A 21,645-nucleotide genomic window follows, 5' to 3' on the forward strand; every position below is an offset into this window, starting at 1 on the left:
AACCTGTCAACAGGTCAAAATTCTGCAAGTAAAAGGTCTCTGGTATGAAGAAAGCATTTGCTGGGTTTCTTGCATCAATTGCACACCATGTGAGCTCTCACGTGGGAGTCCCCAACACTGAGGCCGTGACTCTGCCAGCACATGGAAGTGCTGCATTATTCCCTAAAAAGGCAAACCTGGGCAGAAAGAGCCAGCAGCTCTTTGCGTGGGATTCCTGCTGTGACCTGGGGTGAGCCGTGTCCTATTCTCCCTCTGTCAGTGAGAGACAATGATGCTTCACTCCTCTGACAAGTGCTTTGAGATCCCTAAACAAAGGGCTCTGGATGCTGAAATCCTGGGTACACTCTGCTTGGCACGTTCCCTGAGCTTTTGACAAGAAAAGTGCAAAAAACATAGGGATAAATGAATGTGGTACAGAGGGGGTCATTATTTTGAATATTCCCTGATCATTCATTATTGTGTTGGTAAATGAGTGTAAGACGGGGCTTTTTTTTTCCTCTTCTTATTGTTTTTCCTTCCTTACTTTGCCCATCTACAGCATATAAGGGTCACTTGATGCAGTCTAAAAGTTGGTGTCTTGGTCCACAGAACAACAGTGACAGCACATTTTACTCCACTGTTTTCTCAGGACTGCCTCTATTTTTGTGTTTATTTATTTGAGCCACTAAATTATCTAATTAGTGGCATATATAGTTGAAACATGAGCTGCTGTGAATATTTACTGCACACTTGTTCAGGCATTTATCTAAATAGGTGGCATGCCAGGCCTATGTAATAAGGAATAATGATTCCTTAGAAGAGTTACAGGAAATTATGGAAGACAAAAAAAAAAAAACAAACCAAAAACAAAAAAAAAAGGGGGAAAAGTTTTGCATAGTGTGTTGTAGCATCCAACAGCATATATCAATTCTTCCAGAGATAGAGCAATTGCATAGTAATGACAAAAATTTTATTGTAACAAATAAATCAATACTTGCCCTACTGCAGTCTCAGATGTTACTTTTATGGATCTTCCCATGTCCATTACATAAAACTGCTCCTGATAGAGTGCATTAAATGACAACTGCTGGGGGGGTGAAGAACACAGTACCACATCTTTGCACACTGTGCTCTACCTGCTATTAATCACTATCTCATTGCATGGGGATCCATTTATATCACTGCAACAACAGTGCTGAGTGGCTTACAGTGATGGACTGTGCTGCACAGGGAATGTTTGTTTTTGCAGCAGAGCTGTCACCATGTACCCAGCAAAATGAAAATTCAAGATATCCCCAATTAGAAGTGCTTTCAGGAGGAGGAAAAGGCAAACAAAAAGCATACTGTGGGGCAAAGAAAGAAAATTCATGTCCCATAGCCTCACTCCTCATAGAAATACTCCAGAACAAATTTTCTCAGGGCCCCAGACAATGTAGACAATCTCCCCCACAGTACGAGTGCTACACCCGTCCTCTTTTGTACCCAGTTCTTCAATGCAACAGCAAAGCAATTTTTCATGATACATTAAGTGATTAGAGCAGTGTGTTTTTGGTGGCTTAAAGAGAGGTCAGACATACCAGATACATACAAGAGCTGTTATGCATAAGATCACATCATAGTCATTTGGTCTAGCAATCTTTGACTGGAACTCTTCTCTGCCTTCTAAGTACTAAAAAAATTAACAATCTAACACATAGTTCTGGCAATTAAAGAAGAAACAGGAAGCCTAGAGGAGATTTTATGCATCCTCTTGGACCAGCATATCTAGTAAAGGGAACATACCTATCCCTTACATCTATTCCTTTATTTCAGTCTTTCACCCTGCAGCAAACATGCCAGCAGGGACCAGTGCCAAGGAGTAATAGGAAGTGCCTTTGAAGTCCAGGGAATCCCACGCGTGGGCAGAGCACACCACTGTGACTATCTGAACAATTATACCTGTCAAACATGTTACCTTGTTTTACCTCACTTGTTAGCAAACACCTAACAAGTTACCCAACACAACAGCTATGATATTCTCTTTCTCTTAAAAAAATATTTAGGCCAACGAATATTCATAACATTAAAGTAATTTCTGAATAGCACTACCTTCAAGAGGTACTTGTGAGGATTAAATGTACCCTCTCATTGCTTTATCCCCCTCTTTATCCTCCCTCACCATCTCTTTTACCCATTAGGCACAGTGTTACATCAGAAATTTCATGTTTGTGTAATGTCAGTCTTTCTTACTCACTACATTTTGGACATTATAATGCAAAATAATAGTGATGCTACACAGCATTCTCTTTTGGGGACTGCTTCTCAGAAATACAAGCAGAAACAACCAGCATTAATTCAAATCCTTCCTTGCTCAGATACACTCCCTCCATACACTGGGAGCCACTTTTTATCTACAGCTGAAAACCAGGTCTCAAATGCTACCAACAGGACATAGATGAAGAAGCATGAAACTTATGGAATTCTCTACTTACTTCCGTGGTTTCTTCACTATAAAGTGAAGTTGCTGTTTTGTTGTTGGGCTTTCAAGGGTTTGGGGTAGGGTTTTTTTGTAAAATAATTTACTTTTCTACATATTAGATTCAAACAGTTGCTGAGTGCTTTAAAGGAATGCTGTTGAGCATCTTCCTTGCCCTTTCCAATTCAGTCCTCTCCAGTCAGGTTCCCATTTCTCAGCCTACACATATCACCTGCTGAATGGCATTCTGTTCATTCTACATGCCCAGTTTATCCTGGTGTATTATCCACACCCTGTGGGGCAAAAACCCAAAGCAACACTTTTGTACTCCACTTCAGTACTTCATATGGATACAGAAGATTCTTACTGAACCCAGATTAATTTATTCACCAGTATGCTAATTTCATTTGCCTATGGCTATTAGTGAATAACCTGAAGCCTGAGTTTGGCATGGTTGTTAGGAGTGCCTGCAGTGATAAATGACCAAGTGGGTACATCTACATGGATTCCTTTTCTTCTGCATTTTAATTCATTAACCAAATGAGGGCTTAAAACCTTTACCTATTTCCTACCCTTCTGATAGATTAGCATGCATTTCATAGTCATCCATCTGATAAAGGCAAAAAACCAGCAAGCCTGTCCTCTGTGGTGTTACAGGCAGATTCTCTCCACCCTTCTCATTACTCAGCTAAACTCAGTTTTGTTCCTTTCCTTATTTTCTGTTCATACAGTGATTTGCAAGTGAATAACTCCACTCTCTGAGGAGGCTGGATCAGATGCAGAGTAATTGTGACAGGGTGGAACAAATGGAGCTGCACATCTCACACTCACTGCCTCCCCACTTGGCTTGGCAGAGAGGTTATTTTCTCACCACCCTTTGGGAGCACACACCTAAGGAGGAGTTGAACTGCTCTGCTCACCTAAGGGATAGGTCACTGAACACTTTCCACCAGCAAATGTCCCCTTTGGAAGAGCCAACCCTTCACTCGGGCTCAGGTTCCCTCTCTTTGCTCCCATGGACATTAACAATTGATGGCTGCAGGGTGAGGGACAGCACAGAAGGGATTCAGGTTCATCTTTTGCTCTGGCTACTGGGACAACAGATCAGTAAGTGCTAGTGCTGGCCTGGGAGGGGTGGCCAGAGCAGACAGCCAGGTATGAAAGGAGCATCAGGAAGGAAAGCAAGCATCCCACTGGACAGTCATGTTGTCTAAATATGATGGTGAAACAGCAGTCAGCTGGGCAAAGCCAGGCCTGTCTCCAGGTCATCAGTGAGGAGTGTAAAATTCACCTGTTTCTGGCTTACTTATAACTTGATCTTAAATATACTGTTGTCTTTTCAGCCATTTGTTTTGAGGCTTTGTTTTTTTCCATTTGATTTTAAATTTTCCTTGCAGGCATTTAGTTTTCTCTAACAAGACCTTTAAAAAATGTTTGTCTTGCCTTGAAAAAGTACATTAACTTAAAGTGAGGAGAGCAGGAAAGCCCATAAGGCAAGGGTCAGAGTTCCAGAGAGAGCTGCAGCCCATCCTCCTAAGGTTCTGGGGTGTAAGCTCCAGGCAGATTTTCTGACGAATTCTCTGTCTCCTGCACATCCAGTTTCAACAGCTCTTCAGCGATGCAGACTTCATTGGTTTCACTAATTTATCAGTGTCTGTCCTTTGGAAATCTAGTACTTTATTTAGAGAGACTTACCCTTACTTATCTTTCATTTTAAATTCAACTTCATCACCTTTCTGATCTTGCAGTCCAAACTTTTTTTCTTAAATAAGTAGCTCCTTCAGAACCTCCTCAACAGAAAATTGTCACATGCTATTGACTCAGTAAATATTTGGTCATTCCTTCCAAAAATAGCACTTTTTTTTCAGCTTACATGCAGGAAGACCCTCAGTGTTACAAAACTATATTCATCTTACCCTTTTGGGATGGTGCTGCTGGAGAGAGAAATGATACAGGATTCCACATCATTGGCTGCTCTGTCTGGTGTTCCCTGCATTTTTGAATCTTACCTATAGCTCCGGCCTTTACCTGACTTTTAATGATCTCACTTTTGAAAAGGCGAATTTAAAACCCATCAGTTGCTCTCCTGCTGTACCATCTGGTCCCAGTCGATTTAATGATATTAAAAAGCCCAGCTTTAACTCAGTAATTCTAAGTATTTTTAGTTTTCAGTTGTTGCTATTCTACAGCTGGGATCACAATGTTTTGAAGTAAATCAGATGAGAATTATACTGTGCAGAAAGTAGCAGCAGATATTCAATGCACCTATATTAGGTTAATGTATTCTTTTTATGGGTTTATTTTTTTTAGTTCAAGACATGCAGAAAAGAATAGGGAAAATAATAAAATCCTTCAAACAAGTGATTTACTCTAAATCAGGGATGTGTTTACCTGCCCTACTTAGATAGGAAAAAACCAAGTAGCTAAATGTTACTAGATATGAATATTTTTGTCCTTTATTTCCATAAAGATTAGCTGCATATGGCCCCTTGAGTAAACAATGTGTATTGGCTCATAAGCTCTGTTGGGGAAAAAAAGCAGCATTAAAGATGGATCTCTGCTCTTGGTTCCACTGCAATCACACTACAACCAAGAGACTAAAAGAAACAAAAACATTTATTGATTACTTTCCCCATAACTTTGTACAAAGAATATTGAAGACCAGCAGAGTGTACTGTCTTAACTTCTTTCATTTAGTTATGAGGATAGAAGCAAAAAAATGCAACAGGGAAGTTATTTTTTTTAGAGAATTTGGATTAAGAAGAACTACATAACCTTCATTTCTTTCCAATGAGGAATTGTTTCAAGCAGAATACACAAGTATCCTTCAAAATCAAGACTAAAACCCAATTCTGTTGACTCTCAGCAGTGTAATAACACAAGACAATATTGTCTCCAGAGCTAACAGACTGTACCTGCTGGAGTTCCTCCCTAACTGCAGCTTTTCACAAAAATCAGCAAGAACCTCATTCTAGAAATGATTTTGTCTCTAATAAGACCACCTTTAAAGTTCCCAAATCCTCACACCAATGCACTGCACTATGAGTATCTATTCTTTTATTGACATCTTGGTTTCAGGTTAGAAAAGAAACATCCTGCACAATTGCATTCTGTTCGAGTTCACAGAACTTGAACATTTATCAGTTACTCCGGTGTTTAAGGCATTATTCATGTCAACAGCATTTACTTGCTTTTCATCCTTTCCCCAGAGGAACAGTAAAACAGATTTATCTTTACTTTCTGATCTTTATTCTTCACTGTCACTTTATACAGAAAGGCTTCTGCTTTGTTTCCCCTACTTCCACATAATGGCTTTTTCCCTTTGAATCCAACTTTCTCAGGTGTTGTTTTGTCTTTGTTAACCATCTCTTCACTTGAAGCTTCTCTAAATTGGCTTTGTCTCTCACTGTCTTATTCTGGTTTGTATGACAAAGTGTCTGCAGGTTTTTAAATTGAAAACCAGTCTTTGGCAAGAGAACTTGATCCCAAAACACCAACATATGCCTGAAAACTGGACCCGTTTCAAACATGGCTGACCACCAGTGGCTTTCCTAATGATGGCTTTTAGTTGATTTGGTTCTGTTATTCTCACTCTCAACTCCATCATTAGATAGGACTGCAGACATGGCTGCCTTAGCATATTAAGTTAGTCTGGGAAATCTGAGAAACAAAGAGCATGTTTGGTCATTTAGAGGCTATAACAAATGAAAATCTAAGAAGACACACCTGACATACATCTAATTTCATCTACAAGGAAAAAAAAAGCCATTTTAAATGATATCTTATTCGTATAAATGTGTTGGATCAATAAATAGTGGAGTATTTTCCTAATAGGTGATGTAGCCTTTATGTATATATGCCTTGTTGCCAGACAGTTTCATCCTCCATGTACTGCAAAAGCACAGTTCACAGAATTTTACTGGAAACTAGAGCTATGCTACTCCCCTAACCCCAGCACAGAGTAAGGAGTATTACTTTTATTAGCAATGAGCTAAATTAGAGTGGATAGTTGAGTACTGTAAGTAGAGATGTTATAATGGGGAGAGGGGATTGACATATGGACAAGTATAATCCTAACTCTTAAAAGAATCAGAGTAAAAATGGGCTGTTCTATTATCCATAGCCATTTGTGATGGCTCTTAAAAGTAAATAAGCTAAAAAGTATCATTTTTTTATTTTATTAAGAACTGGTCATCACTGTCCCATCTGCTTCATCACTTAATTCCAAACATCTGAATGTAATATTAAATTAACCTAGCGTGGGATACTTATTTCTGTTTCTGTTTAAACAGCAGCATATTTCAGTTTTGGCTTGATCCAATGTAAGTTTTATGGGAACAAGTATATTACTGAATAGAGTTTTTAAGTTTCCTATAAATTTTCTATAAATTGAACGTGTGAATGTTCTCTACGGCAAGTGACTCTCCTGATATTTGGAGCCTCATGGCAAAGCTGGATAAAATAGTTGAATAAACGTCTGGTTAGTAGCACAGCACAAAGCCATAAGCCTTCCCATGTGGGTCATAGAGCCAAAACTGACCTTTTGCCTTGGTGCACAATTATTTTCTGAGCAAAAACTGGAAGAGGCTCATCATAGTGAGCAGAGGCCAGAACCCCACTGCTCAGAGCCACGGTAGCTGTGAGTCAACAACTGTCACCACGTCAATGAGATGTTACCATGTGGCTGAGGAATAAACAAAACAAACTAAACATAGATTCCACCATCTGAAGTCCATCTGACAACTGCACAAGGTCAGCAGCACAACTGAAGTTGTACTGAGCAGTCTTTTCATGAATATTACAGTGGGAAATAAGAGAATCATACTTCAGGCACCAACATTTTGGTCTTTGGTTTCAGAAGAACAAGTTCACCATGATTCAACAGCCATTACCAACCAGATTGTAGCTATTGCAGCTAAAAGATAAAAGATTCTGCAGGTCAGAGAAATGGGTCATTTTCAGTTAATCACTTGAATTTATCTTCATCTCAAATACATAAAGATTTTTTTAAAATTACATATCAATATAGCAAGTATCTTTTGACCCAAATGACTATTTTAGTACAGATATACGTAAAAACTTAATGGAAAACTTTTAGCAAGGTTTAGTCCTCAAATATAACTATCCTAACCTGAACAGAAGATGTGCCAATGTCTGGGAAGGATTCTGTCATGTGTTGTGTCACATTTGGCTCAGGGATGTGCATCTTCCCATTCTTATTTGCTTCACTAAGAAGCGACTGACCTCAATCTGAGGCAGAAGACAAACCTTTCATATGATTTTCCCCCCTACCCAGGCAGTCTTCTTTCAAGAATGCTTGATAAAGGAGCAGGTCATGTGTGCATTCATATCAGATTGCATAATTAACAAGGCAAATAATTTTCATTTACAAGAAAGTATTTGCTGAATAAATGTGGGAGTCACTGCTTAACATCCAAGTGTTAATACATCAAAAAAAGTATACTATGTCCTTTAAAGAGAATGTCTGAGAGAAGTTTGAATTCTGTGACCCATCACAAGATGACATAAAAGGCCAGAGAGTTTTAAAAGAAGCCCTAGGATCTGATATTATTTTATATGCACAGTTTATTGCAAAAGAGTGAAATGCAGTTACCACCTCCTTTCCCTTCACTCAAAAATTCATCTTAACTAGTGTTAAGAAAGATAAAGGAAAATCAGAAAAAGTATTTAAAGAAATGTTAGTACTTATAGTCTTGGATTCATAACAGTGTGAGACCATACACTTATGGTGACTTGCCAGGAATTGCAAAATTGCACTGAGCAGTAAATAGCTTTGCAGAATCTGAAACAACAGTAACACCATTTTTGTGTGCTTCCTAGACACTGCTTTCAGCCAACACTGTGCCACACACACAAGTTCTCCTGCAGTTCACATGCTGTCAACAAAATAAATGGAGAGTGATTGGATAGTGCCTTTTTCACAGCTGGACTATGCCAGGACAGCACTGACCATAACATTTCATAACAGACAACTAAGAAAAGAAGAGAGTGAAGAAATGGAAAATCATGTGCAACTAAACAAAATCTGGGTGGCTATACTTGACAAACTCTGCAAAAAACCAGATAAACAGGAACCGCAGAAGGGACACAGACAATGTTGGAGAAAGAAAATGGAGAGCCCAGTGTAAGCAGTAGGTGTCCAAGGCACCTTGACAGGGATTAGTCCACAGCCAGCTCTGAAGCCTCAGGTTGGACCACCTGACCCTTGGTGGTTTCACTCCACAGATTTATCTTTTCAATTTGCACTGTGTAAAGCATTTTTGAAAACATATGGTAAATGGAGACGTTCTTGAACACATTCCATATAATAAATGTTTTATGTTGCATAATAAATAACCAGATTCAATTAAGCTCGGCATTGGAGCCATATTTTGTGAGCATTGTTGGGAATTTTAACATCCAATGCACTTTTAGAGTAAAACATTTTGTTAGAAGCTTTACAACAGAATGTGAAGTTAGCCTGAAGTCTTCTTTCAGACACAAGCAAGAATCTGGATGTAATTATTGTAGTAATCCTGAGAATGGGATTTTGACCTCTTATTGGTGCAATCCAGGAATGACTCCTTTGAATCTTTCTCTTTACAGCTCTGGAAATTAGACACTAGACCACAATTGGTTTGTATTAGATTTTAGTATGGTGTAACTTAGGTGGTTAAATCCTGGCTGCAATGCTCCATTTGTGATTTTATATTAAACTCATTCAGACTGCCAATATTTTGGAACAATGTTGGGGGATCATGCAACTGAACTTCTGCCTTCACAGAAGGAAACAGAACTAGAGAAAGCTTTTCTTCTCAGCATGGGCAGGCTTTTGTGTGTAGCATAACCTTATTTCATTTTCAAGGTTTGAAATTTTGATAGGCTCAAACTAGTGGGGTGGGGAGGGGGTCTTGTTTGTGGGTTCTTTGATTGGGTCTTTTTATTGTTGGATTTTTTTGTTACTGAAACTAAAACTTGTGTGATGAGAAAGGAAATGAACCTTTCTTCTCTTCGGAGCAAAATTTCAGTAAGTATCCTACTAATTTGATCTGTGAAAAGACAAGTCATGGTTTTTTACAAGAAGTGTGTTAATTTAACAGAAAGATTCCAAACCTTTTCAGACCACTTCACTGTCCTGGTGAACTGAGATTTGATTCACTGAGCATGTGGAGTCATTAAAAACATGACTAGATCAAACTCCTTCTTACTGATTAATTAAAGAACTCTGGTATGATACACAGTCACTAACAGAAATCACTCCAACAAGGAGGGAGTAACCATTCAGGGTCAGAAGGATGACTACAAATATTGAATTTGGATGACTAAGGCCTAAAAACATGGGAATACAACTTTTTTTAAGGTATCCAAGCTTGAGTTAAATACTGCAACATCATATGCCTATTTTGCTGTAGAATGAGTCTGTTTGAATAGAAGTGCTCTATGCCATAATTCATGTGCCTACTTTTCCCATTGGATTCTGCTGTGTTATGCCCTGCTGGAAGCAACATCTGGAGTTAGGAACAGTACAAATATGAACCTTGACTATAAAAATAGCCATTAAAGAGACTATCCTCGGAGATGAAACACTTACTTCCTGCCCTGAATCTCCTGTGACAACTAGTTATTATATTTTCTATAGCAGCTGTGGTATTTCAGTTGTTGATACTGTGGTAACCATTGCTGGATGACAACATTTTAGTGGCAGATACTTAAGCTGTACAAAATAGTTTGCCTGCCAAACAGGCAATGACTTGGTTTTCAGTCTTTCATCTCCCTAATATATGCCCAATCTATACAATAAATAGAAACATTTTTCTAACTCTTCCCCATTTTAAGAAATCAGTCTGAAAGTTTAAAAGGGGAGAAAAAGATCCAAACTTTCTGGATCCTTTTAATTTTCTGAGACAGTGGAGTTTCTCCAGGTTTGCTGGAGCAGACTGTGGTCCTGTAAGATGCATCTCTTGTGGTTCACCCAAGATGCTGTTTGGGAAAATCTGGAATCTAGCAAATGCTATACTATTACTTTAAAATAACTTGGTAGTTTGGTTTCTTATGATGCATGCAGGATGAGTCTGGAAACTACAGCAATCAATTGTGGCCAAGTTTTGGATGGGAGTAGAGATTTCAGTACTGGAAACTTGTCCAAGATACCCTATAGGCAGAGACTGAGAATGAAACCTGTATTTCCATTCTGATACTCTATCCCTGCTACTGCCATTTCATGCGTTCATTCTACCACCATCACACTTATCTGGCTTGTTATGTTTTATATCCTTATCATAAGATTCCCAGGTCTGGAACAACTCTCTGAAATTTCTCTATGTAGCACATGTATTGGAAGATGTAAGTATTTGGCCAGAATCAAGTAGATAGTACAAAAATAAAAATTACATAAAAATAAAAAAAGAGTCTTTAAAATCTTTTGCACTTAGGAATTACAGTCCAGGTTCTCAAAGCACAAAAATTACACTAAAGGAAACTAAACCCTGTTGTCCATACCATCAGCATCTCAAGCATTTTCCTGCTTCAAATCAGGACGGTTTCTGCCCCTCCAGGCAGGAGTTGCTCAGGCTGTTCCTCAGTAGCAAATCTTTCCTCAGCCATAAGACCACCAGCCAGGGACAGCTCCTGAGTAGGACAAGCTTCAGGCCCCAAAAGCCTCCAAGAAAAATGCATGTTCTTGGAACCAGTGTAATGAAATTTTAACCAGTTGAAACCAGTGCAGCATCTTCACCTACGTATCAAGCTTCCATTTCCAGTGACCTTCACCCCAAATTACTTGTTTTGATGTGTTTAATTTCCTTTATGAATCAAACCACTTACTGGTGTCTATGGAAGGCATAGTGTGCTCTAGAGTTTTCTCTGTTTATGCAGACTACTGTGTATAACAAAATATTCAAGGGCCTGGGTACCTTGTAGCACTCCCATTTGACTCAGAGAAATAAAAAGCAGCATCAAACAAGGAAAATACCAGGTTACATTATGTTTCATGTTGCTACATTTCTTATATATTTCATAAAAACCTGTAATAACAGGAAAAAAAAAGCAGGAATAGAAAAACATTACTGGCATTTATGATAACCTGCACCACGAGTATTAACAGATCTGCTGAGGTTTTTTCAGCCTTATTCTCCCATGTAAATATAGTCTGAAGCAAATAACAGACAACTGATGTTGCATTATGGAAAAATCTCACATCAGCTTTATTATAATATTTTAAAATAATGTTACAACCTCTCAACAATCATACACTATCAGCATTCCATTAGATTAGTTTTCTAAATATTTTTCATCTTTGAAAATCTGGACAGAAGATTAGTTTAGGTCATACCATCAACACAATGAGTTTGGTGATTTCTCAGGCTAAATTAAGGACATATATCTTTATCACAGGAGCCCAATTTTACCTTTTTTACAGAAGCTGAGTGCTTTGCACTCACACATGTATTTAAATTTAGCTTTGGTTGCATTTTTACAGCACTAGTTTGTGTAGTAGTGATAACATGGTTTAGGTTATGTGTTATGCATGTATATGGGGGCTTGTATGCAGGATAAAAAATTTACAAGCTAGACTGTAAAGCTACAGTTATCCCAGGCTAACATCCTGTAAGCTCATAGTTATTTTGGCATATGAATGTTTTTGCTGGATATGCTGCATACAAAGTGACATGGTCAGAGGCAAATCTCTGATAGTAATTTCACATACCTCAAAATATTTCTCCACCAGTACGGGCTGACAGCAGTCCTAGTGAGGGACAAGTCTCAAAACAGGAACTGAGGGGAGAAAAAAAGAAAAAAAAAAGGAAAAAATCAGAGCTGAGTACGAGATCAGTTTCCACAGTGGATGAAGGCGACTTTCAGTTTTACAAGGAAAAAGAGGCTCACATAAGATTTAAAGACAGTTTGGTTGGGATCAGTTTCACAGAGAAAAGAATGGCTACATGAATATCCATTAATTAATTACAGTTGAAGGTACGGCACAGGATGCACACTCATCAGAACACATTAGCATGAGATTTGGAGTAGGACAAAATCCCCTTCCTGGTTCTGGAATTGAAAGAACTGACATCTAAACTAAAAAAAAAAAAAAAAAAACAACCAAAACCAAAACCCCAAAAAACCCCCAACAAACAAAAAAAAAACACAAAAAAGAAAAACAACAAAAAAACCACCCACCAACAAAAAAAACCCCAAAACCACTAGTTGAGGTGTACACAAAAGCCATTGAAATAATCTGACACAAATTCAAACAACTAGAGACTAGAGAGACTTCACCTCATTGTGCTTGTACATCTATACATACACTACATATCCCTGCAATTCTCTCAGCTCTTTCAAAAAATTCCCCATGCAGTGGTTTATGATAACAAACTGTACAGATTTATTTTGCAAGTCTGTGCAACATGCTGGCAGGTTTCAAAGCCAAGGGCTGAAGCCCAGCCCCAGACATTATTTAAAACAAAGCCACAAGATCTCCAAGCCTCAAACTGGCATATTTCACTAGAAAGGTGATGATTTAAACCCACTAAATTTCACACAGAGTAAATGCACTGCTGAAACTTGGTCTTTAACCAATGCTTGGAGCAGACATCAAATTGCAGGGTCTGAGATGAGAAAGGTTCATCCAGAGGACACTGCAACAGGTCTGAGCCCAAATAGGTATAAACAACCAAAGTGAGCTGTACAGCTGCCTCATTATGATACTCAGATGGCCAGAAACATATTTTATGTCTCCATAATGCTGTGTAGGAGGGGTGGGAAAACCAGGTCTCTATTATGTAGAGATTTCAAAATATGAACACATCTTTAAAAAGTTTGAAAGAAAAAAAATAAAGAAAAATCAAATTAAAATCCTGCTGATAATAAGTTTATGTTAATTCATATGTTTCACTTGATTCAGAATCAGCAAGGTTTATTTTTGTAACAGTTGGGGCCTTTCAGATGTTTTATATCCCTTTTGCTCAGTGATATCACACAAGAGCCACATGCAATGAGCTCAGTGAGTTTAGGCATCTGAAGGACTGGAGAGGATGCTCCTGCAGTCTCCCATGGCTGGAATGCTGAGCTCTGGGAATCAAATGTTGCACCCCTGGCAAAAGTCCTGTGGATTCAGGAAGCACAGAAACACCACTCTCCACCTTTGGCTTTCATGCAAAGTATTTAGAAAAACCAAGCAAGCCTCCCAGGGAAAAGCAGCTTCAAACCACATATCATGGAGCTCAAAGCTGTGTCCTAAAAGCTCCAACACCCTCAGGAACTCGTTTTTGTGTCTTTGGGAAATTCCCATCCATTTGCCACCAAGGAATGAGAAACCACCATGTCTCAGTCCAAGTCCCTCTGCTAACAAACCAGTCCTTGAATAGAAGGTCTTTGCATCAGACCTCAGAAAAACTGGAAGAGGTCCTCACATGCAAATATAAAGAGACAATACAAGTTGAAAAGTAGATTAAACTACAACATTTTTAGATTGAATTTAGGATTTCAAACATGCAATAAAATATTTGTTTTACTAATGATTCAGATATAAAAGCTACACATTCAATAAGTCATAATATGCCCATAATTTAAAATATAATTCCTGAAAAATTTGGTCAGTTAATATTCCCTCAAATCCAGTTTAGGCCTGAAAAAAAACATTCTTAATGACTAAAGAGATATTTTTTTGAAAATAGACCTTGAATTATATGAGACGCTATGCTTTTATAAAACAAAGTGATTGCAGGACTTCAGAATTTTTGGAAAATACATTTTGTAGCAGTCACTCACAGATCTTCCTTTGCCACATGAAAGGTTATCACAGCTTTGCTTTCAAGTCACCAACACAAATTTCTGTCTAACCGCCAAGAAGGTGACTGGCCCAAGGAATTTGTCTGTAAAGAGGAGAATCAAAATTCCCCTTCCTTAGAATGTAGCTGGAGCTCTACTGCTCATTTTGATGAGACAAAGCCTGCACTCGAAGCAATATACTTCCTTTCCAAAACCTAGTTTTTACTTAATCTAAGAACAGTAAATTGTGATTCATAATCAGTGTTAGAATTAACTGGATTTTATAAATTTCATTTTGATTCTACATTTATTTGAGGTCAACTTTCACCAATTATGATTAAGCCATCAGAATCTGGTTCATTCTAAGAATCTGGTTTTACTGCCACATAGGGATTATTTCTTCGTATGTATCTTTTAGTTTTATTTCTCTTAATATCACTGCTTGCCTCTGCATTAGATCATCTTCCTTCTTCTTACTGTGGATGCAATAGGATTCTTAAGATTTTTTATATTTTTTCCCAACAAGAAAACACGACACACAAAAATAGTTTAAGCAGGTCCTAGCTATTTTCAGGGAGTAGCCAAAAAGTGATTAGAAGCTTAGCTTGGTCTGCCAGATTACCTCAATATTTTTATGTTTAAATCATGCTGGTGGATTTTCCTACATAAATAGCCTAATGCAAATTAATGAGACACTCAAAACAACACTCTTATTTTGCTTAATTGCATATAATCTTCATTTAGTTCAGTATAATACCAACTGCAAACAATTAAATACAATGGTAAAGCAGTTCATCAAACTTAAGGAAGATCCATGCCAAGTATTCAGACCTCTTTCCCCTGAGGTTAGAAGTTTAAGATCAGAATAATACTGAATCATATCCCTACTTGCAGCCCTATTATCTTTTCCTTTCTTAGTTCTTAGATGAAAATTGATGAAGAAGCCTAACCTCTAGATTTTTATCAAGCAGTAAGAACAGATCCATCACTTGGTATAAATCCACATTGTTTCCCTGAAGTCAATGGAGTTGTATTAATTTACTCGAGTCAAGGTCTGGGCCACTGCTTTTATCTATTCAAAGCTACAAGTACCAGATAACAATCACTCAGGGATTTTTTTTTTTTTTGTTCCAAAACAGAATCAGCACATCAAATGCCTGTTTGATCTTGGAGAGGTTTTACATGTTTTATTGGCATAATAATTTGATACTATTGAAAACACTGGTTGTATATAAGCTTGCATTTTTTTTTCCACTCTAATTCACCTGTGCTACAAAAGTGCATAGTATGTACTTATAGATCTATAAATAATTAAAATCTAAGAGGGTTGTTGGGAAAATTGTCTCAACTGATCATTAGCCATATCTCACCTGTCTAGACATATTTGCATAGCATTTATTCCCTTCCTTAAAAGGGGCCATAGATTATATGAATCACAGGTGCCAAATGAGGATGGAGTAGCAGCTCCTTTCTCACATCAGACACATAAGTCCTAACAAGAGCCAGTAGCCTCAAATCACTTAAGTGCTTCCACAAGCTTCTCACAACCTCTTGTCTCATCCCATCGAGAACACCTTTCATTTTCACTTGACACAGGCACCCATCTCCCTCATCTACAAACAACATTGATTTCCACAAGCACCTCTGGAGTTTAAGATTAGGAGGTTTGAAGGAAGGCTTTAGGAAGGCAGTGGTTAGCAAATACCAAGAGACTGTCAAAATACATCCACCAACCTTTGCTTTTCAAGGATCCTTCTCCAGAGAAGCCATTTTATTCAAGCAGACTCAATGTTGTGAAAATACTGCCTTTAACAGTGGGTACAGAGCAACCAAGAGTTGCTTACAATTCCTAAAAGAAGGTGACCTACAGCAACAACTCAGAGTCTTAACAATCAAGCAAAATAGTTCTTGATATCATCTTCCTCCACGGCAGAACTCATTCCCATCTCAGCTGCCAAAAGAACCTGTACATCACATTATGTGATATGTACCCCTCTGCAGGAGCTAATTCACTACAGCTGAAGTCAGCACCATCCTCCCACATCCCACCCCCTGGCACAGTTTTGGTGATAACCTACACCTGTGGTAGATGTGGAGTTCAGGGAGAATGTTAACCTTTCCTGTGCTAGTGATTTACCCCTGGACCATATACATCTCATCACAGCCTTAAACACACACAACCATCCCACTGAAAGCAGCCTGTTCCTCATTAGCAATTTCACAGAGTCCAAAAATAATGATGTGACAACAAACTCAACAAAATTTGCTCTAGGGCACAACAAGAAATAGACAAGATTTCCATATTTTTGGAGGACAATTTACTGTACGTGAAAGAGATAAATTCTTTCTGTTTACATTAACCGCCTCACTATTTGGTCCAATTATTCTGACTACTTCAGCAATCATGTTATGCTTGTTCAAGAAGAAAGAAATAACAACAGCTTATCTTGTTGAGAGCAAAGAACAAACAGTAAAAAATCAGTGGATGCACTTAAAGCACTACAGTTGTTGCTATTGTGCTAAAGAGATGATTCATGTTCTCATAGCAACTAGGGTGAAAGAAAAACGCTCTTCTTCTGAAAAGGATTCTGTTGTAGTGGTTAAAGAACTCTTGAATAATCAAGCCAAATGGAGAGGGGAAAAAAACACTTCCCTATAAAATTATGTGCACTAAACTCAAGGACATGTTGATCTTTATATTATATCGATCGCCATACGTATCTCCGTTAATAATCTGCCACTGTGGGATGGCATTAAGTGAAGACAAAAAAGGACAGCATCAAATCTCAGAAAGCACTTTAAATAAGGTGAATCTTCCAGCCAACAGCTGTGGTAACAGAATGTTTTTTGAGGCCTACTACAGGAGGAATCTGTATCATATATTCAAACCCAAATGCTCTTCAGTCAGAACCATTCATACAAATGATTAGTACCAGCTCTTTACAAACTGCCCCATACATTTTGCATTCACATGGCTAACCAGCCACAAACAGCAAGTACCAAATCTTTTCTGGCATTGCTGGCACGCCATGCTCATGTGTCACTTTGCTCTCACTGGATGCACATCACAGTCACAGCACATCTCAGGCAACTGGCAGCAGTGACAGAGAAGTTCGAGTGGACCGTGGTCACGTTAAGCTGACTTCATGGTTTCAGTGCACTGTGATCTTGTCCTCACCCATTGAGGTTTCCACTGTTATCACAGTCAAAACAGATCATGGTTTGCTAGCACATCACTGTCATGTTTTATTCATGCTGAATATGCTGTATTTTTCCCCCATCCATTCATGGCACAATGGCTTTCATGAAGCACTAGGGAAGTTGCTGCAGGCACGGAGGGCAAGCTTGTCCTTGACCTGTGTTTTAACACTCTCTTTTGCGGCAAGCTTTAGTTTCAAATAATGGCCAGGTTGTGGAATTAGGAATCAATATTCAGGAGCACTGGCAAGAGAGAGGGGGTTTAATTTCCTGATATATGTCAGCATGACAGCAAGTTAGACCTAGACCAGGTAGCATCAGTTACCAGCACTACCTTCAGGGGCTGCTCCGAGGGTGAACTTCCTGAGAAAGGATAAATGCATTTGCAATCTGCCTCATTTCCTCAGCTTTACTCTCTTTTCCTCTCTCATCGTCTTCCTCTCCTTCATCATCCTTCTGCTCTTCATTCACTTATTCTCCCTTCTGCATTTAAAGGAGCCTCAGCTGTCCCCAGTCTCCTGTGCCAGAGCTGTGTGTGACCAACAGCACTCAGGAATCCCTGCTGCTGGTGGGACCAGCTCAGCCTAGCCGGCTGGAGGCTGCTTGGATGACAAAGAGCCACAGTGGCCAGAGAAAAGTTTATTAAGTCTCTTGAACTGAGAGCTGAGCAAAGAATTACTGTAAAAATTTGTAGAATCCCACCCAAATGAGGGGATCCCAAAAATATGCCTTTTAATCTTACCAAGGTATGTTCCATGTTATCCCTGCAAGGGACTATTCAGCTGGTGGCCAACAGCTGGCTGCAAGATGGGCTGCAGCCTTGAATGTTTATTTCCTCTACAAATTTGTGTTGCAATTCTGCAGCCACAGAGAGTTCTGTAAGCGACCTTTAATTAATATTTTCATCCATATAACACTCAAAGTATCTGCCTTGTTAGTAACTACTATTTAGAAGCTAAAGCCATATTGGTAAATTCTCTTAAACTTTTTCCCAGGAAGTTTTGACAGCTTTAATACAGGGAAGTGGGGTGATAGCAAGATATCTATCAAGATATCATTACACTCTTTCCCCTTAAGCTTATCCAAATCTTTTTAGGAACTTTTTGGAATGCCCTTTGGTTTCACCATCCTCCCTCTACATCAGATGGGCTTTTGGCAGAGAAGCACATCTGGGTATCAAAGAGCACCAGGAGATGCTGGATTGCCTCAGACACTATTCCCACTAGAACAAAGCTGCTGTGACTGCTGCAAAGTCCTGCTGGCAAAGCACAACTGCAAGCTCAGCACCAAGCCCTGGAGCTTCTGGTGTGTGTGCTGCAGCAATCTCCTCTGGATGTGATCACTGCCCTGGCTGTTCACTAATCATTTTTAAGACAATGACTTGAGCAGATGCCTTCTTCAGAGCTTTCAAGGTACCCAGAGATATATCCAAACCGACATTCAAATTAAAGCACTGCCTAGTTAAGCAAATAGGTTTGAATGTCTTTGAGGCTATTACAATGTTTTTTCAAATATCTGCAAAATACATAAATATCTAATAAAGAAATATTCCTCTACTCCATTTTAGGGCCATGTTGCCACTACTAAAATAACTTTCTCTGGACCAGGTATTCACACCCCGAAAAACTGACCCATAATGAGATTAATCTTTGCCCTATATTCATCAGTCCCTCTTAGGTTCTTTGTGCTAGTAAACAACCTCACCAGTAAACTTTACTCTAAAATTACATTGAGGATATATATTTGTTGCTGTGCAACCAGTGCAGAGGTGGGAACATTCCTGACATGAACTTTTCTCTGGTCCTGCAGGTCTGGGAGCACATAGCCATTTGGAGTGCTCAAAGCTCTTTTCCCCATACACAAGCATTTCAGAAATAGGCCAAAATGTCTTCTAGCTAATTTTGGTTTCCAGAAAAGTTAAGCTGCATGCATATGGCTCTATTATGATTAAATGATGCAGATCTAAGTACTCTGAGTTTACAGAAAGAAAATGGTTATGAAGTGACTGTTTTCACTAGCTCTCTTTGTGAGCTTAGAACATAATTAACTGGAGGACAGGCTTGCCCTGGCACAAGTCAAAAACGATTTAAACAGAGATCTTTCAAATTAAATGTTTGAGAGTCTGCTTGTGGGTTTTATGGATTTCAGGAGGGCAGATTCACATGGCAGAGTATGCTGGAAAGTATGGGAACAACATAAGAAATGCCCATTTCTTGCCGTACCTCTCCTGCTTGTCCATTCCTGAGGTGTTACAGCAGATGATTCACGAGGCTGAGGGCATTCTGCGGTGCAATTTATGGTGTCGGTGTCACTTCTTGACACGGTGAAGAGAAACTTTAAAACATTTTATGGTTGGGTCTGAAGTTAAAAAATCATCTCAAGTAACAGCAAGCTGGCTGCCTGGGCTACTTCATCCTGCTTGTTCTTCTAAGAGGTCAGATGGGTGACCCCACATAGGTCACTGATGTATTTCCAGCACACAGCTCCAATGGCTCTGAGATTGTGCTCTGGTGACTATGCGTTTGCAACCCCACCAACAGCATCCTGGTAGGGTTTACCATGATCTTGAAGGGTACTTCACCCTGCAAGAGAGTTTGTTATGGGAGACTAAAGGCATTTGGTTGTTGCATGACATGGAGCCCAGCATGGAAAGAAGCTCCATCTTTTTCCTTCATCTCAGTAAGGTGATGGAGCTTAACTTGTGTGGACTCAATTTTTTTTCTACTACCAACAGTGCAGTACTTTTTTAAACCAGCAGCAATTTCCTTGCATTCACTGTACTGCTGTTTAGAGCTGCCTTCTAAGGAACTTTTGTCATTGTCAGCATCTCTATATTACTGTGCCTGCCACTATGCAAGCCAAGCTAAGCCAAGGGACACATTCTTCCCAGAGACTCCAACGTTCATGGGATTCTCATGTCTGGATGAATTTACTGAGAACCAGCATAAATTATTCTGCATGGCTTCTAGGGGCAGCAAATGCTCTTGAAAGGACTGGCTCTTTTTGTCTAAAATATGAATTCTTAAATGCTCATTATGGACACAAATCAGACCGACTGTTATGGTGGCACCATCAGGAAAGCAAAAAATGAAGCTGGATAGCAAATATGCCTTGTATTTTTCATATTACTTTATTCCTTTCTTTCTCTGAGTGTGTGAGGCTATTAATGTTGTGGTAGGGATATGATCCAAGTCAAGGTGAATAAGGGTTACTGCTGCTGAAATAAGTTGTTCCCAGGCCTCCATCAGGTTCACACCAATACCTTTGTGTGCAGGAATAAAAAATAATTAAAAATTCCACAATTAGATCTCTACCACATCAGTCTCCTGATATATCACACTACTCAGCCACATGAACACTGGGCTCTGACCCACGGGAAAGTAGAAATGTGTTGCTAGGGGCAGAGATGTCTTTTTCCTTCTAAAGTTGTGATGTAAAAAAATTAATCTTCTGCTTGTACACAGCAGACCTTCCTGATAGACCCTGTTGAAAGAAGGCATCAATTAGCCTTACTAAGGCTAATTTCTCAAAGAATTCACCTCTTTCCCCTCTTTCTTACAGAACAATGTTAAAATCATTGCCAAAATGTGTTTGGTAGAAAGGAGTTACATTTCTGCTTGGCTGCCCTAGATCAGGTCCTGAGTGGCATGGATTACATGGAGTCCAGTCAGGAAACGTAGGGATCTTCTGCTCTAGCCAGATCTATCCAGACCTGGAGGTCTGCTACAGCTGTGTCGGCAATTCAGCAAGTGGCAGTGCCAGAAATTAAACACAGTATCGCTTTTTTTGGCTGCCAAAGGAGCTCTCAGGAGCCATTTACACCGAGTACTGCAGAGTCCAAAACGTGGGAGGTATTGCCCAGAATGCAAGTGAAACTGTGACTTTAGAACTGCACACTGGCAAACAGCCCTAACACCACAAACAAAAAGGGCCAAGATCATTCCTAGGCTGGATCAAGGAGCGTGGACACACCCCCGGTGTTTGCAAACCTGAAAGAAAACAAATCACCACAACCATAATCCAGAAACTCTATGGCTATGAGATCTGATGTCCTTCTCAGAGCTGTGGTCTGATCAAAATTTACATTGAGTGGGCTTTTGGAAAGCCATCCCTGTCTAGGAAATGGGATATCAATTATAATTAGGTGCTGTAGCTATGCCTTGGGTTTGAGCCACGATGAGCCAGGTCTTCATCTTTGTTTTATCACAAGTTCCTCCTAGCCCAACATATAACCACCTGGAGCAAAG

At 39.2% G+C, this 21,645-nt stretch overlaps 1 long non-coding RNA gene across 6 annotated transcripts in view; it reads right to left on the reverse strand.

The window, feature by feature from the left end:
- The window catches only part of LOC139677317 (uncharacterized), a 250,380-nt gene that overhangs the window by 71,759 nt on the left and 156,976 nt on the right, over positions 1 to 21,645 (reverse strand). For all 6 annotated transcript variants that reach the window (XR_011698847.1, XR_011698851.1, XR_011698849.1 and 3 more), the window contains one exon: positions 12,141 to 12,208. This is a non-coding gene — a long non-coding RNA (uncharacterized lncRNA). The remainder of the gene's footprint in view (positions 1 to 12,140; positions 12,209 to 21,645) is intronic.

This window comes from Pithys albifrons, chromosome 12, assembly GCF_047495875.1.
Source record: "Pithys albifrons albifrons isolate INPA30051 chromosome 12, PitAlb_v1, whole genome shotgun sequence".
NCBI classification, from domain to species: Eukaryota; Metazoa; Chordata; class Aves; order Passeriformes; family Thamnophilidae; genus Pithys; species Pithys albifrons.